Genomic DNA, 16,121 nt, shown 5'->3' with positions numbered 1-16,121 from the left:
TCCCGCCGCGTGTAGGGAAGGACGGTGCGGCCTTGGGCAATGCCCTGGGTTTCCAGAACACTCTCTCCTGTTAAATCGGAAGAGCAACACCACCCCCAGGTGCTACCAGGGTGGCCTGGAAGGTCATAAGTGTGAAGCCGTTCTACACACAGAAAATTCTAGAATGAGCCGGAAACACGGGTGAACATGGATGAACTGATAAACTGCATCCCTAATCCTAACGAAAGGCATTAACTCCCCTGTCATTCCCCCGTCAGCGTCAGGGTCACGTTCAGACCTCCTGCTTCCCCCGTCCCTCCTGTCACAGCCCCTGGTACCTGAGCGGCTGCCACCAAGTTTTACTGTCATCCCTTTACAGACAAGGACCTGGGAACCAGTACATTGAGGTCAGGTGCCCGGGGACAGGCCTGGTCTGGGCAGGGCTGGGATCCGGCACAGAGGAGCTCGGCTGGGGGGGCTCCGGGTCCCCGCCCACCGCCCACGTGTGTCCCCACGCAGCCCGAGGACGCGCCTTCCCGCCGGAGCCGCCCACCCACCCGGTGTCTCCTTCATCCCGCACCCAGCCCGGCTCCTTCCTTTTCCAAATGGCCTGGGCTTTCCCCTTCCTTGTGAGGCTTAGCGCCAAGCCTTTACATTGAAGCAGACATTTTTCTTCAGGGGAATTAGCATTTAGCAGCAAAGAGACAAAGTGTGTGGTAATTGTTTTTCATCAAAACGGTCAAGTAATTGACTCCCGGTGGCTGTGTGGGCTCCACGGATGAATGTTAGTAACAGAGTCATTTAAGGCCCTGAGGGGTGCATGTCCCAGGAGTCACCCCCAGAGGAAAGCCGTCCAAACCCCCTCCCACCCCAGCCTTCGCCCTTTTCCTCCCAAAGAACAGTAACTGCGACGCCCACGCCTTCCGGGATGTGAAAGGTTAAACACGCACCTTCCTCGCCTCTGGGAGCGCGGCTTGAAAAGGTGCATTAGGACCGAACAAGCCTGCTTGGGCCGTGGCTTCGGATCTGTCTGGTTCTCCCCCAGAGCAGCTCACTGTGGGGCCCGCTCCCCAGCACAGCACCTGCCCCGGGAGATGCCGGGAGCCCGGGAGAGAGGCTCCAGGTTCCACCTGGAAAAGGTCTTTCCGTGGGATTCCTGGTTCACAACAGCGTATTGTTTCTGTTGCTGTTAATCCTCACCCAGGGATATTTTCCCATTTATTTTTAGAGAGAGTGGAAAGGGGGGGTGGAGAGAGAGAGATGTGAGAGACACATCGACTGGTTGCCTCCCCCACGTGCCCTGACCAGGGCCAGGGCTCGAGCCTGCAACCGAGGTAACTGCCTTTGACCAGGATCGAACTGGGGACTGAGCCACACCAGCTCGGGCCACGTTCGCATGTGACAGGTGGGGAGGGGGCACTTTTTAACTTTGCTTAACCCAATGTTTTCCAAATTCATTTGATCCAGGAATTCTCTCCTTTACCAGCCCATGATATTGGTGGCAGCCGAGTGCAGAAGTTTGCCATTTTGGGAGAACTGAAAGGACATCCCAGGTGAGTTCACTACCTGTGCCATGTAGGGCAGGGAGAGCGAACTCCCACAGCTGGCCCGTGGCCTATTTTAAAAGCCCAGGAGCCACCAACGGCGTTTCCATCCGTAAACAGTTATCAAAACCAACACAAAACCACCAAGAAGAACATGCCACAGAGACGCAGGTGGCTCCACGGCCTCACACATGTACGCCTGCCTGGCCCTGTATAAATAGCCCACACGACCCCTGCCCTAGGCCGCTAACATTTGGAAACTCAAGTCCAGGTAGCTCGAGTGCATGAAATGTGGTTAAGAAAAGGGATGGGGGAGCCTGGCTGGTGTGCTCAGAGGTTGAGCATCAACCCAGGAACCAAGAGGTCAAGGTTCGATTCCTGGTCAGGGCACATGCAGGATTGCAGGCTGGATCCCCAGTAGGGGGCGTGCAAGAGATAATGTTTCCCTCTCATCTCACTGTTTCTATCTCTCTCTCCCTCTCCCTTCCTCTCTCTCTCTAAAAAAATCAATAAAAACTTATTCTAAAAAAAAGGGATGGGGGGGAGAGAAAAGACACGTCTAGCGTCTACCAGTAAGTGGTATAACGTGAGCAGCAACCCTTAGGACTGTGCACGCTCTCTAGTTTGCCACAGTCCCCACCACTCCCTAATGTTGACCCCAAGACGACTCTACGCATTAGCCCTTCTTCCCTGGTCCCTGCGGCATTTGAGTCTGCAGCCGGTTTTTGCTTCTATTTCTAGAAACACTTGTTGAGATATCCTGTGACTTAAGTTGAAATCATTGATTTGCTGAGAATAGGCCTGAAGGATATGATGCCTTGGGGAACACGCTCCCTTCTTCTCATAGTCTTAGTGCAGGTGCAAGAGGCAGGCCCACAGGGAAGCGCTTCTCATGTGTCTGAGTCCTTTCTTTTCTTTTTAAATATTTTTATTGATTTCAGAGAGGAAGGGAGAGGGAGGGAGGGAGAGAGAGAGAAACATCAATGATGAGAGAAAGTCACCAATCAGCCGCCTCCTGCACTCCCTACATTGGGATCGAGCCCAAAACCTGGGCATGTGCCCTGACTGGGAATTGAACTGTGCCCTCCTGGTTCATAGGTCGACACTCAACCACTGAGCCTTGCTGGCCAGGCAATGTCTGCGTCATTTCCAAGTCTCGCCACTAAAGCAAATCACGTGGCCACACCCAGCATCGAGAGGCGGAGATGTCTCCTCCACCTTCCCGTCGGAGGGATGGCAGTTTCCTGGAGAAGCTCTGGGCTCAGGAAGGGACGTCCGTTCGTTCGTGCCGTCGACCCCAGCAAGCAGCCCTGTTTCGTTGGGTCTGTACCCTCCCTGCTTCTGGGAAGAGCCCCCTCACTCTCCTCCTGGAAGTCACACCTCCTCCGCTCAGGGCTCCTGTGATCAGCTCTGGCTCCCAGTTGCCCAGGGTGGCCTGTGGCTCAGGTCTGCATGGTGACAGCCTTCTAGCCTCCGTAACCGCTGTCATTGGCTCAGAGAGAAGCATGTGACCCAAGTTGGCCAATGAGATTCAGTTCTGGGAATTTCAATGGAGTTCTTGGTGGAAGAGGCTGAGAGGCTAACACAGAAGCAGAGACGTTCTGGTAGCCAAGTGGCTACAGGAGGAAAGCCTTGAGAAGGGCCCATCCAAGGAAAATGGTGAGAGAGAGCATAAAACACGGCATAACTGCCACGCTCTCCTTCCACCCCAGGGCCTCCGGAGCCGGAAACAGTCACTCTGAGATTTTCGGTCCACGTGCCAATACTTCCCCTTTTTTCCCTAAACCGGCCTGAGTGACGTTGGGAGAGATAAAGCTGAGTGTTATGGAAGCTGCATTTTGTTGGCAGGAGACTGTGGCAGGCTCTTCAGAGACACTGTCATTGGAACTAACCATAATCTTGTTGAATGTTTTGCTTGCTTTTTAATGAGGAAGGAACCCTTTCAATTCCTCTCCTTTCCCTGGGAGAGAGCATTTGTGCGTTAAAAGGCCCGGGAACAGCAGACACTTTCGGAAAAATGAGCAATTGGACGCCGCTTTCGTTTCTCCTTGGCGAGGCTCCGCATAGAAATGAGCTCTGCCCAGTCTACACCCAGTTAATTTTCCAGTTGGTCTCACAACGTATTTAAGGAACTTGCTTCCTGAAAGATTAGTCGGGCCCCACTGAGTGAGGGGGATGGGAGGGGGGCGCAACGTACCCGAATTGCTAGGCAGTTAATCTACCCGTTATGTATATTTTCATTCTGATTTTTCCTTCCGAGGGCCAACTGAAGCGGGAGAGAGAATGGAGCTTCCTTAAGCAAAAGAGCCCTCGAGTTCCGATGAAGGAAGGGCCGAGCGCTGGTTTCCACAGTCCTCCCCGAAGTTGTCTCAATAAAGGCGGCTTGAGATGCGCCCACAGCTGCCTGTCCAGCAGGGCGCTCCCACCCCCACAGAATCCGAATGCCGTCGAGGTGACCCACACTTGGTCTCGTTCACATTTAGATGTCTCCCTGCATATTCTGCACCTTCCTAAATAGCTCGAGGGCTGGAGATGTGACCAGCTACCAAAATACCCACTTCACAGACGCACAGACCACCCAGCTGCCCCACGCCCGGGGATCGTGTTCGCCGTCCCAGCTGCTGGTGCCGACGCTAATCTCAGGCCGGACAGGAATATCAGGGGATGAGCTGTGCACATGGCAGCGCGCCTGTAGCAGCCATGGCAACGCGTCCCACGGCCACATCAACCTCCGCTGACAGCTGAAGGGGAAACAGGCACAAAGACACTCCTGTGGGAGCCTCGCCCACTGGGGCTCAGGGCAGAAACCTGTGTGTGTGTGTGTGTGTGTGTGTGTGTGCATGCCCGCGCCAAACTCAAGTATGAAATCAAACAATGACCCGGCAAATGCATGGATGTGTCTGATTTACGAGTTGGTAATCACCAGCCACAAACTCCACTTTCTGAGTCTAAATATCCTGAGAATCCCCTTCACACACACACACACACACACACACACACACTCACATGCACACACAGACACATACACATGCACACACGCAGAAACTCACAGACATGCATATACTCACATAGACACACACCTGCTCAATCACATACACACACATTCACATGCACACACAGACACATACACAGAAACTCACACACAGACACCCATATACTCACACAGACACACACCTGCTCAATCACATACACACTCACACACACATACACACATTCACATACACACAGAGACATACACACATGCACACACACACAGAGACTCATACACAGAGACACACACTCACACAAACACACACAGACTCACACAGACACACAGACACACACACATAGCAACACTCCATTAGTTTTCCACACTCTTCTGCAGAGGCAGGCAGCCCCTGTGCACATTTGCAATGATGTTGCCAAATTTAGAAAACAGTCCTAATTTGGCAAGAGGAACCGTTGGGGAAGGTTTCTGGTAAAGTTGAAATTGTGTGATTCCTTGCAATTAGGCTCAGAAGATGATAACCTGAGGATTGCTGCCCGAGAAGCCCCCCACCAACCTTCCCATTTCCTGCACCGACAGGGAAGCTGGGAGGAGGCATCCTTAGAGGGAGGGAGGGGTCCCCTCCCCATCCCTCTCCCTCCATGTCTCAGGGCTGGGCCGTGCTCTGTGCTGGAGAAATGCAGGAGGACTAAGGCTTTGGGTATGATCAGGTGTCTGGTCATCAGTCGCCATGAGGAATGGTAAGATAAGGTGGATACCTTGGGGTCTAATTCGCAATCACCGTATGGATTTACTAGTGTTTCTCTCATCCCTCTCCACGAACGGTCGGCAAGGAAGAGCTATCATCTGAGCGACTGAGGAGAGACGCACTGAGAGAGGGATGAGGGGAGCCTGGTCACTGCTCTCAGGACGTCTGACCGAGAGCAGGCGATTGCCCCGTTCTCAGCAGATGGCCCGTCTGCAGCAGGAGAGGCGCCTCGTGAAGGCAGCCTCATTCGATGGAATGAAGTTGCATTTTCCACCCATGGTTTTCTGCAATTTTCACACACCTTAAATCCGAAAGCATCCTGCCTACTTTTCCTCGTCCCCCCTCCCCCCGCCACAAACATCCTACAGCGACCCCCTCTCGCATGCACCTCCCGAGTTGGAAACACCGAGTCACAGATGCCACGCTGGGAGTTTGTTGAGTCTAGACAGGGGGTTAAAGGATTGAATGCAGGCGCCTCCGTCCGACAGCTGGGCTTCCCAGCCACTGGGCCGGAGGCCGCCGGCGTTCGCGGAATTCGCCCATGTCCAGACCTGACTCTATTTTATCTTGACAATTTTTTTTTATCGAAATCTGATCCCAAAGTGTTCTAATTATATTGTGTGTAGGGGTGCGCTCACTTTGAACCGCATTACCTCCTCCCCGGGCACGGGGCTGGCTACATTCATTAATTGTCTTTTGATTTCATGGATCATTGAAATGTCAGGCCTTGTGCATCCCCACGGAGTGGCTCGGGGTCACCAGTGCCCGCGGGGCTTATAATCTTCTTAATTTCAATTATTCCCTCCTCGTCTCCATACGCTGGCGGAAGGCCGCCCCCTGGGCTCGCTGCTTCCGCTGCTCGGAAGGGAATTACCCCTCGTGCCCCACCCCTGCCTTATTGCTCAGCGCCTCACACTTTTCCTTACCAACTTATTAATATTTTGGGGAGTCCCCCGGCCGCATGCTCCTGAAATATATTTAGGAGCATGATAGTCAAAGGCCAACCTTGCTGCTCCCTACAGAAATAACTGCTAGAAATGGTATCGGCTTCTGGGGTGAACATCCTGCTTTCTGGCTGCGGATCTTGGATGAACTCTTTCAGGCTCTCTGGGCTTCTGGCTGTTAGGCAGGCGTGGCAGTAGCAGCCACTCAGGGTCATTGCCGTGTGTGAGGAGGTGATACTCAGAAAGGATGCGTCCCCTGAGGACCTACTACTGGTTTTGTTTGTTTTTGTTTTAATCCTCACCTGAGGATACTTTTCCATTGATTTCTAGAGAGTGGAAAGGGCGGGGGTCAGACAACGAGACACATCGATGGGTTGCCTCCCACACATGCCCCGACCAGGGCCGGAGGTTGAGCCTGCCACTGAGGTACATGCCCTTGACTGGAATCGAACCCGGGACCCTTCAGTCTGTGGGCCGACGCTTTACCCACTGAGCCAAGCCGGCCAGGGCTGAGGGCCTAGTACCGTTGCCAGCATCTCATCCTCCCGGCGACGGGCCCTTGCTGTATCTCATTTGTAAGAAAAGCGTTGAGCCCTGCGACCAGTCCTCGCGAGGCACGCACACCTCAGGTGTGTTACCCAGGAGCCCACGGGAATCGCAGGGCCGCCTAGCGTGGGAGGGGACATGAGAGATGACCTCTCTCAGCCTCGCCTTTAACAGAGAAGGAAACGCCTTCGAGAAGGGGGAGGAGAGGCCAGGGAGGGCCGCTCCAGCCCCACCGCAGCCCTTTCCCAGGTCCCCATCCTGATTAGCGAGCAGTGGACGGAGGGGAGAACTTTCAAGCTGATGATTGGGGGGGAAGGGGGTGCAGAGAAGAAAGAAAAACGCCCTAAAGAAACTGTAAATGGATCCAACCGAGACCATCCGAGCAGACACAGGAGGTTTCGGCGATTGGGACAAGTGAGAGCAACCAGGAAGCTCGCCATGGAAGCGCGAGGCGTTTGGGAAGGAGCCGCGGCCGCGACCTTGGTCCTGAGAGAAGCAGCCAAAGCACAAATGTCCCACAAGCTTGGACGCGTTTACCCCCTGCGGCCCCTGGTTCCTTGCAAAGCAGCCGCCAGGGCCCCGGTGGCTGCGCGACTCCCCACGGCGGCTCCGTGGGCCAGCGCGGCCTTCCGTGGCGTCTGTTTCTCCCCGCGCACGTGCCTGTGCCGGGCGGACAGAACAGGCCTCCGGCCGAGAGTACGGGAAACCCGGAATGGACGCCTGTTATCACTGATCAATCCTGTGTTCTCTCCACAGGAACCACTGCAGCCTAACTCTGCCCTCCTGCCCGCGTGAGTGCGCAGCGGGAGGAAGGACGCAGCCTCATCCTCCCACCGGGTCTGCAGCCAGGACCGGGGCTGGGCCGGGGCGGGTGGGAGAGCGGCGTGGGAGGGAGACCTGCGCCAGTTTTCCTGCCTGCATCGTGCTCTTTGAGTCTCTACATCAAAATTGGATTCGTGCATCACTTACGTAATCCAGATAGCAAGCAGTGACTACACAGCAGCCGACGCACATAGTACCATCACGGCGATGGCTATCACTCGCGTAGAAATGTTATGTAAGTAGCATCCGGCCAAATCTCTCCACCAAAGGGAAGCGAGGAAGGACCATTTGGGGCCAGAATGGGAGTTTTGGAGCTTCTGCCGAACTCTGATGCGCTGTGAGAGAGGGTTTATGCGTGGACTCCCAGACTTTCCACACGGCATGGGTCATCCTCACCTTCCTCCCCCTGCGCCCCCCGCCCCCCCCCCCCCCACTGGGAAGGGCCTTCTGAGTTAAACCTTAAAAGCTACCTTTTTTTCTGGACTCTGTCCGGACCCAGGGCCCGGGGGCAAAAAGGACGCTCCGAGGGCTTTGTTTTCCTCTGTAATTTCAAAGGGGATCGAAACCGCAGCCATTAGTGCTGCCGCGGCTTCTCTCGCCCTTGATGGCGAATGGTCCCTGAGCAGAGGTCTTGGGCCCACAGACGGGAGGATCCAGGCTGCATCTCTCGTGTGGTTTCTGTGGTTTCAAGGGAGTGTGGGGCAGAGAGAAGAGAAGTAGCTTCGCACTGGGTGGTCCACGGAGCAAGGGTGTGAGCTGGGAGGCTGGGCGGGCAGCGAGGGGGAAGGGACCCGCTCCCGGTGTGGCTGGTTCTGGCCACAGCTCCACCCTGTGACCTTGGGCAGCCACTTCCCTTTCTGTCTCCTCGTTGGTATAATAACGGCGTCCCCTCGAACCGTTACTATAGGCAGCCAGCGAGGTGCACAAACCCGGCTCCCTGACAGGCGCTCGATCCACACGAGGGATTTCGCGGCGGTTTGAGACGGTGCGCACTGTTCGGACACAGTGAGCCTCCGTCTCTGCCCACAGTCCCGCTGAGGAGGTCAGACATATCCCTGCAAAACCTCAGCCACCCACGCAAGGTTCTCTAGTAATGGAGAGCGAGAGCAGGTCGCCATATGAATCGTCTGAATGAGGAACGCGCTGGGGTCTTAGAAGAAGGAGAAAGCGATTCACCGGAGGTTCCATAACAGATGGGATCTGCCCCCATGGAATCACGTGCCCAGCTGATCGCCCTCTGCAGGACGCAGTGAGAGCGCATGGAGTTTGCGAAGGGTGAAGTGTTTCCCTCCACGGACACTCTCTCTCAGGGCGCGTCACTGCCCCCCCCCCCCCCCCCCCGGCCCCGAAACGCAGCCAGAAAGATACTCCTCCAGGAATCCTTCCCACATCACGTCCAGGGCCCCTTCGTGCTGATGAATTGTGTTTCATCTTAAATGCATACATCTGGGCATTAGATGCAGCCAATACTGTTAATATCATCCTATGTTCATGTGAATGAAAACATGTGAACTGTTAGTTATCTGTCGCCAATTCCTGCCAAGTTACACATTTTGGGTTTTTAGTATTTAGGGGTTTGGGTTTGTTTTTTTTTAAGTATTCTCCGCTTTAGAGCTGTATTAACCCCAAACCTGAGGACAATCCCTAGTTAAAAAACCAGCCGTCATTTTTGCTTCTCGCTCACGTTTTGCCCTTCACGAAGAACCCCTCCCCCACCAGGAGCTGACAAATAAAGATAAATGACATTCCAGAGCATTCTAACCAGCGGAGCTGCCGTAGTCGCCGAAATGAATCTCAAAACCCACATTCTGCCGTGCGAGCGAAAACCTCTCCTCTCGCCGCCGTCTCCTCCGTGACCTGGAATTCCAGAACATGGAAAGGGGGTGGGCCCAGGCTCACGGTCACGCTGGCTCCACTGCGGACTCGGTGAGCTTCCTGGGCGGGAAAGGGACGCTTCGTGCTGGGAAGGTCTGCGAGGCGGGTGCGGCCCGTGCTCTGCCTCACAACACGCACATCCCCTTTTCACCTACAACGAGGCGAACATGCCTTCCCGCGGGCCTGGGCCGGGCTGCAGGGCGTGGCCAGGTCCCATGGCGCCTGATGGATGGTGAGGACGGAGGTTACGCACACAGACATGGGTTTCTAGTTGCAACGAGAACAGCAGGCTGGCAGTTCCTGAGCCCGTGCTCCCTGCTGGGCGCTTTCCCAGGAGCTTCCTGGGCAGTTTCCCCTCATCTTCACAGCGGCCCTTCCAGGCAGATGTTCTAAGAGTGGGATTGAGAAGAAGGCGCTCAAGACTCCCTGGGCTTGCCTCCCACGGCCACGTGGTTGTCACATGGCCCCGGGCAAGTGGCTTCACCTCCCTAAACCTCAGTTTCTTCATCTTTAAAATAGGAACATTAGGCCCGGCCAGCGTGGCTCAGTGGTTGGGTGTCGACCAAGAACCAGGAGGTCATGGTTCAATTCCCCATGCTCAATTCCCAGTGGGGAGTGTGCAGAAGGCAGCCAATCAACGATTCTCTCTCATCACTGATGTTTCTATCTCTCCCTCTCCCTTCCCCTCTGTAATCAATAAAAATATATCAAAATAAATAAATAAAATGAGAATATTAGTATTACCTAACAGGAGTTTTGAAAGGAGTACATTATACATATACGTACGATATATATGTTTTAGAGGCCCGGTGCACAAAATTCATGCACAGGTAGGGTCCCTAGGCCTGGCTGGCGATCAGGGCCAATCAAGGCCTTCTGGCTGCCGGCTGGGGCCTCCCTTCATTCTACGCCACCCCCTGGTGGTCAACGTACATCATAGTGAGTGAGTGAACGTCCGGTCTCGCTGTCGAACTCCCAAGGGGACAATCTGCATATTAGGCTTTATATAGAGAGATTACATAAACTACTAGCTATTTTAAGCCTGATATATAAATATTAATATAATTATAATAGAAATCATATCTATTATATATTAATATTTGTATACATATCAGGCTTAGAATAGCAACTTTTCCTCTAGAATTATAATCAGGTTGAGCTTCGAGTCAGACCCCATGGTGCCCACAGCCGGCTGCCTGCCACCTCCCATGATGGCTGTTTCTTCCCTGGCGTTCGGTGGTACATCTTACCCCGCCTGGAACCTTGGGAAAATCCACTTTCCATCCTTTCTATTCACCTATTTCTCCATGAACCTTAAAAACAAATAAACAGGGGGCCGGCGCCCGGCGTGAGGAATGGGGCTGCCCGCCGCGTAGGGGCCATGCCGCCCGGGTTCCGGGCCTGCCCCGTCCCGCGCCCCGGCCGCCGCGCCCCGCGTCCGCGCTGGCATGGTGAACCTGGCGGCCATGGTGTGGCGCCGGCTCCTGCGGAAGCGGTGGGTGCTCGCCCTGGTCTTCGGGCTCTCGCTCGTCTACTTCCTCACCAGCACCTTCAAGCAGGAGGAGAGGGCAGTGAGAGATCGGAATCTCCTCCAGGTTCAAGACCATGATCAGCCCATTCTGTGGAAAGTGCAGTTTAACTTGGGCAATAGCAGTCGGCCCAGCAACCAGTGCCGGAACTCCATCCAAGGGAAGCACCTCATCACCGATGAACTAGGATACGTTTGTGAAAGGAAGGACTTGCTGGTGAATGGCTGCTGTAATGTCAACGTCCCGGGCACCAAGCAGTACTGCTGTGATGGCTGCTTGACCAACGGCTGCTGCAGCGCTTACGAGCACTGCGTTTCCTGCTGCCTGCAGCCCAACAAGCAACTTCTCCTGGAGTGCTTCCTCAACCGGGCAGCTGTGGCCTTCCAGAACCTCTTCATGGCAGTGGAGGATCACTTTGAATTGTGTTTGGCTAAATGCAGGACCTCATCCCAGAGTGTGCAGCACGAGAACACCTATAGGGATCCCATAGCAAAGTATTGCTAAGGAGAGAGCCCTCCCGAGCTCTTCCCAGCGTGATGGGCGCAGTGACGGGCACAGAAGACTTTCCAAGCGCATGCGGCTAAAGCACTTAGTCTGAAGCCAGGCTCAGCGGTCACTAGTCCCTTGGAAGAAGAGAGTTGTCGTGCGGAAACCTTGGCTTTGACCACTTCTTGGGCTGTACTCTTTGGGCTGCACTCCCCGCCGGGCTTCACCAGATGGGACTGATCTATAAAGCAGCTTGGAAACACCAGCGGGTCACATTTGAAAAAGACCAAACTGCAGGCGACCTTGTGGAGGGATTGGTGCTGTGGGCACCTCCACCATTGCAGCTGCTTGGGGTCCCAGGGTAACTCACCGGGCTCATCGGGGCCCTTCACTGTACAGTTATTTATTGGATTTCTTTGTAGTAGTGGGAAAATTATAATGTTTTATATTGAAGAATGCCTTGCCTTGATAGTTGAATATATTCAAGGAAACTGTTAAAAAAATAAATAAATAAATAAACACACGTGGGTCCCTGCGGAAAGGAGGCTGAAGACACACTAGCGGGGGGAAAGCAGGTTCCACATACGGCCAGCCCCTCAGGAACTGCTTGTGGCTGCTGGGGAGCCGCTCACTCCACCCAGTGAAGCCGACCGACGAGGCCTTTGCCTCACAGGGATGGTAAGTGAGGGCGGGGACGGGCGTCGGTGAGTAAAATCCAACATTGATCTTTTTCCCTCGTGTATGTGCCCAGACGCGATGGCGGCGAATGGGCTTTTAAAAGTTTAAAAATACATGAAATGGCTAATGTGCCTCCAATAGATGTGGATGCGGACAGCTCTTTTCTGGGCTCAGCTTCCTGCCCAGGTACTAAAAGCCTTCCCGGAACACACTGCGGGCACCTCTGGCGGCCACAGTCTGGGATGCTGATGTTCTGTACCGAGTTTCCAACGGACTCTGGTCCAGCCAGTGTGATTCAGTGGTTGAGCGTTGACCTATGAACCAGGAGGTCATGGTTCGATTCCCAGTCAGGGCACATGCCCGGGTTGTGGGCTCGATCCCCAGTGTGGGATGTGCAGGAGGCAGCCCATCAATGATTCCCTCCCATCATTGGTGTTTTTCTCTCTCTCTCTCCTTCTCCCTTCCTCTCTGAAATCAATAAAAATATATATTTAAAAAGTATAAAATGTTTAGGGGAAACCCAGTGTTCAATCTGTGCCAGGAGTGGGACTGCCGGTGGGGAAGACACTGGACCCGTCCCATCCGTGGGGAAGGCCAGCGACGACGCTTCCAGTTGCTCCGCCTTCTCCTCGGGCCCCTTCCTGCTCGGGTAAGGCTTCCCTCGCAGTGTCCTGAGCCTCTATTTCAAAACATGCCTTTCGTTTCTGACACTAACCCAGCACCAACGCCCGGGCCCTCCGATGGTCCGTCAGTAACTGTGCATTCTGATAGCCCTTGAGCTAAATCAGGAAAAATAAATCCCTCCACGGGGAAGAGAAGGGTGGGGAGGCCTCGCTGGGACCCGTGGGAGAGGCAGGGAGAAGGGCGGGGCCAACGCGGAGATGGAGAACCTCGGTCTGCGGATGCCACTCAGGGTGCCCCGTGGGTCTGCGACAATTCCCTTCACCTCCCGCAGCCTGTGTCCCCGTTAGAAAGCGGAACTAAAGAACAAGTGAATAAGCCAGCAAGTAAGGAATAAATAATATCCAGAATATTCCTAACTAATGCACGCCCCTGCAGGTCCTCACGCAGCTCAGACAACGCCCGTGAGCGGCTGCGCGGAGCCTTCGAACGGGTGTGCGCAGAACCAAGCCGAGCCCGTGTCTCGGGGCGGGAGCCTCGAGGCAGGAGAGGAATATGAAGACGCCGTCGGCAGCGTGAAGCACAGCACATGCTCAGGGCTTGCTAACAAGCCCGAAGGAGCTCGATCGCTTTCACCCTCAGAAGGACATGAAATTCCCAAACGCCGTCCACCTCCCGTCGGCCGCGATGAAGAGGCAGCGAGCGCCGGGTTACGAGCCGGGCTCTGGGCCCAAACGCACAAGGCGGCAGGGAGGTGGCGCGTTTTCCTGACGCAGCCAAGGGGTGTGGAGAAGCGAAGTGAGAAGACAGAGGGTTCTAATCGCACGGGGACCCCGAAGCAGCCCCCCAACACCCACAGGCCACAGACCCCCTCCTTGTCCCCGGGGCCCAGGAAAGCAGGGTCGGAGACCCGGGAGAACACAGGGAGGGAGGAAGCGTGCTGACCGCCCAGCACTGCTTTATAATAACATAAAAGCTACCGCTCTGCTGGTTAAAGCAGGATGGCTTTCAAATATGTGGCCCTAGCTCGTTCGACTCAGTGGATAGAGCGTCAGCCTCGGACTAAAGGGTCCCTGGTTCGATTCCGGGTCAAGGGCACGCGTACCTCGGCTGCAGGCTCAAAACCCAGTCTCAGACGGGGCATGTGCAGGAGGCAACCAGTTGATGTGTCTCTCTCTCATCGATGTTTCTCTCTCTGTGTCTCTCCCCCTCCCTTCACTCTCTCTAAAAAAATCAATGGAAAAATATCCTCAGGTGAGGATCAACCAAAAATAAATAAATTATATATATATGATGTGTGGCCTGGAGACTGCGAGGGAGGCTGGCCGAGAGGCAGGCGGCGTGGGGTGAAGTCCGGAGTCTGTAAGCTTTCGTCCGCGGTGCTGACACACAGTGACGCCAACCCCCCTCCTCCCCACCCGGTTCTCACCGACGTCCGTGATTGACAGGACGCCTCAGCCTCACCCGTGGCAGGCGGCACCCGGTGACCCTGGGTAGGGGGTTCTGATAAGCGGTTTGGGAGAATGTAGTTTAGACGTGAGGTCGGTGAGCTGGATCTTGGGGTCACCTGTGTGAGGAGAGCTACCTGTGCAGACGAGAGACGCCGGCCCCCAACATCGTCACCAGCGGCAGACACACCCGCACAGCCACGGAGGGGCCGGGGCTGCCTCTTCAGTGGCGTCGTCCTGCCCCTGAGAAGGCGAGGCATGGCCGGCGTCTGCGGATTTAGCTGGCAGTGGGTTATGTGCATCCCGTAAGGGGCCCCGTGGCTGGTCACACGCAGTTTGTTGTATCCACTCGTCCATCCGTTCCTTAGCGAGTCATGAGTCAATGTTACTACTGTGAGCTGAACCCAGGACAAGTGATGGGAGATGGGGTGAGCCAGAGACCCAGCCTCGGCCTGCAAGGAGGATGTGAGGGTGGATGGGGCGCCTCCATCTGGGACCCAAGGCAGGAAACGGGTCTCTGGTGTCAGCCCGGCCCCCACCCCCAGTGGCCGTGGCGGGCGGTGCTCGCAGGTGCTCCGTAAATAACCAGCGCGTCGCAGCCAGATGTCCGGCCAGCCCTGCTGCCCGCCAGCTCCTGATTGATGTCTCCATCTGGTCCCCTCCCGGCCTTCCTCCTCTCCCAGCCCGAGGCTGCCTCTCCCGCTCTCTGCGTCCATCCCTCTTCCCTCCTCTCCCCTCCCATCCTGACCAGCCCAAGTTCAACAGAAGCCTGGAGCAGCGGTTCTCAACCTGTGGGTTGCGACCCCTCTGGCGGTCGAACGACCCTTTCACAGGGGTCGCCTAAGACCATCCTGCATATCAGATATGTACATGACGATTCATAACAGTAGCAGCATTACAGTTATGAAGAAGCAACGAAAATAATTTTCTGGTTGGGTCACAACATGAGGAACTGTATTTAAAGGGCCAGGAGGTTGAGAACCACTGGCCTGGAGGGACGGGGAGGTGGCTTCCTCTCCCCACAGGGGCTCTGGCAGCCTGGCCGCTGCTTCTCCCGGAGAAATCTCCGATACACCAGCTCCCCAGCGCCGGCCGCTGTCAGGAGTGAGCTCCTCCCTAGAGAGGGGGATGGAGCAAAGAGCTGCTGATGCAGAGGACGGAGGCCCGAGCCCTTCCATCTCCATCAGCCGCCGTTTCCCCGGTGGCCGGTGCCAACAGCCCGCGGGGGCTTTCGAAAGAGAACGATTGATACTTAGAGTTGCTCGGAGTATTGACAAGTTGCAGAATTACCAAGTGTCCGGGAGAACTAGTGGAGCCAGGCCGCCGCAAACCCAGAAGGATTTCAGGTGCAGTTACGAGCTCCCCACGTCGCCTTACACAAGGAAAACGGGCCACAGCCGTGAAAAGCAACTCGCGGGGTGCGAAGCCATCGCCCGACTCACTGTCCCTCAGAAGGGCTGCGGAGCCCACGGGGCGGGGGAGCCTAGCGGTGACTCAGGAAACTGAAATGCGAGCTCACGTAGTTTTTGCAGACGTTACAGGTGTTAATACACCGCCTCCTGTGCAGGGGGACTCGGACGGAGGCGCGGCACCCAGGGGCCCCGGTCACCTGGAGAGAGGACTGGCCTTCCTTACCCGCTGGCTGGCTTCACCGTCTTTCCTTCCCCAGTCCCTACTGCTGTTTCTCTCTCTCTATCTATCTATCTATCTATCTATCTATCTATCTATCTATCTATTTTTCCGTCTCCCTCTCCTGCTTGCTCCCTCACTCCCTTTTCCTTTTCGGGTAGAACGTCTATCCGAGATATTTGTCGTCGATATTTTTAATAGCGGGAAAATAGGGGTCGAGACAGAAGAGAACATTCGATGCGAGAGAGACACATCCATTGGTTGCCTCCCGCACACTCCCGACCTG

General features: G+C 55.3%; 1 pseudogene; it reads left to right on the top strand.

Moving 5' to 3' along the window:
- Positions 1-10,790: 10,790 nt before the first annotated feature.
- On the top strand, positions 10,791-11,962 carry LOC102423122 (annotated as a pseudogene).
- The last annotated feature ends 4,159 nt before the right edge of the window (positions 11,963-16,121 follow it).

Source organism: Myotis lucifugus, unplaced genomic scaffold (assembly GCF_000147115.1).
Source record: "Myotis lucifugus unplaced genomic scaffold, Myoluc2.0 scaffold_315, whole genome shotgun sequence".
Lineage (NCBI taxonomy): Eukaryota > Metazoa > Chordata > Mammalia > Chiroptera > Vespertilionidae > Myotis > Myotis lucifugus.
This window is presented reverse-complemented; position numbering and strand designations above follow the sequence as displayed.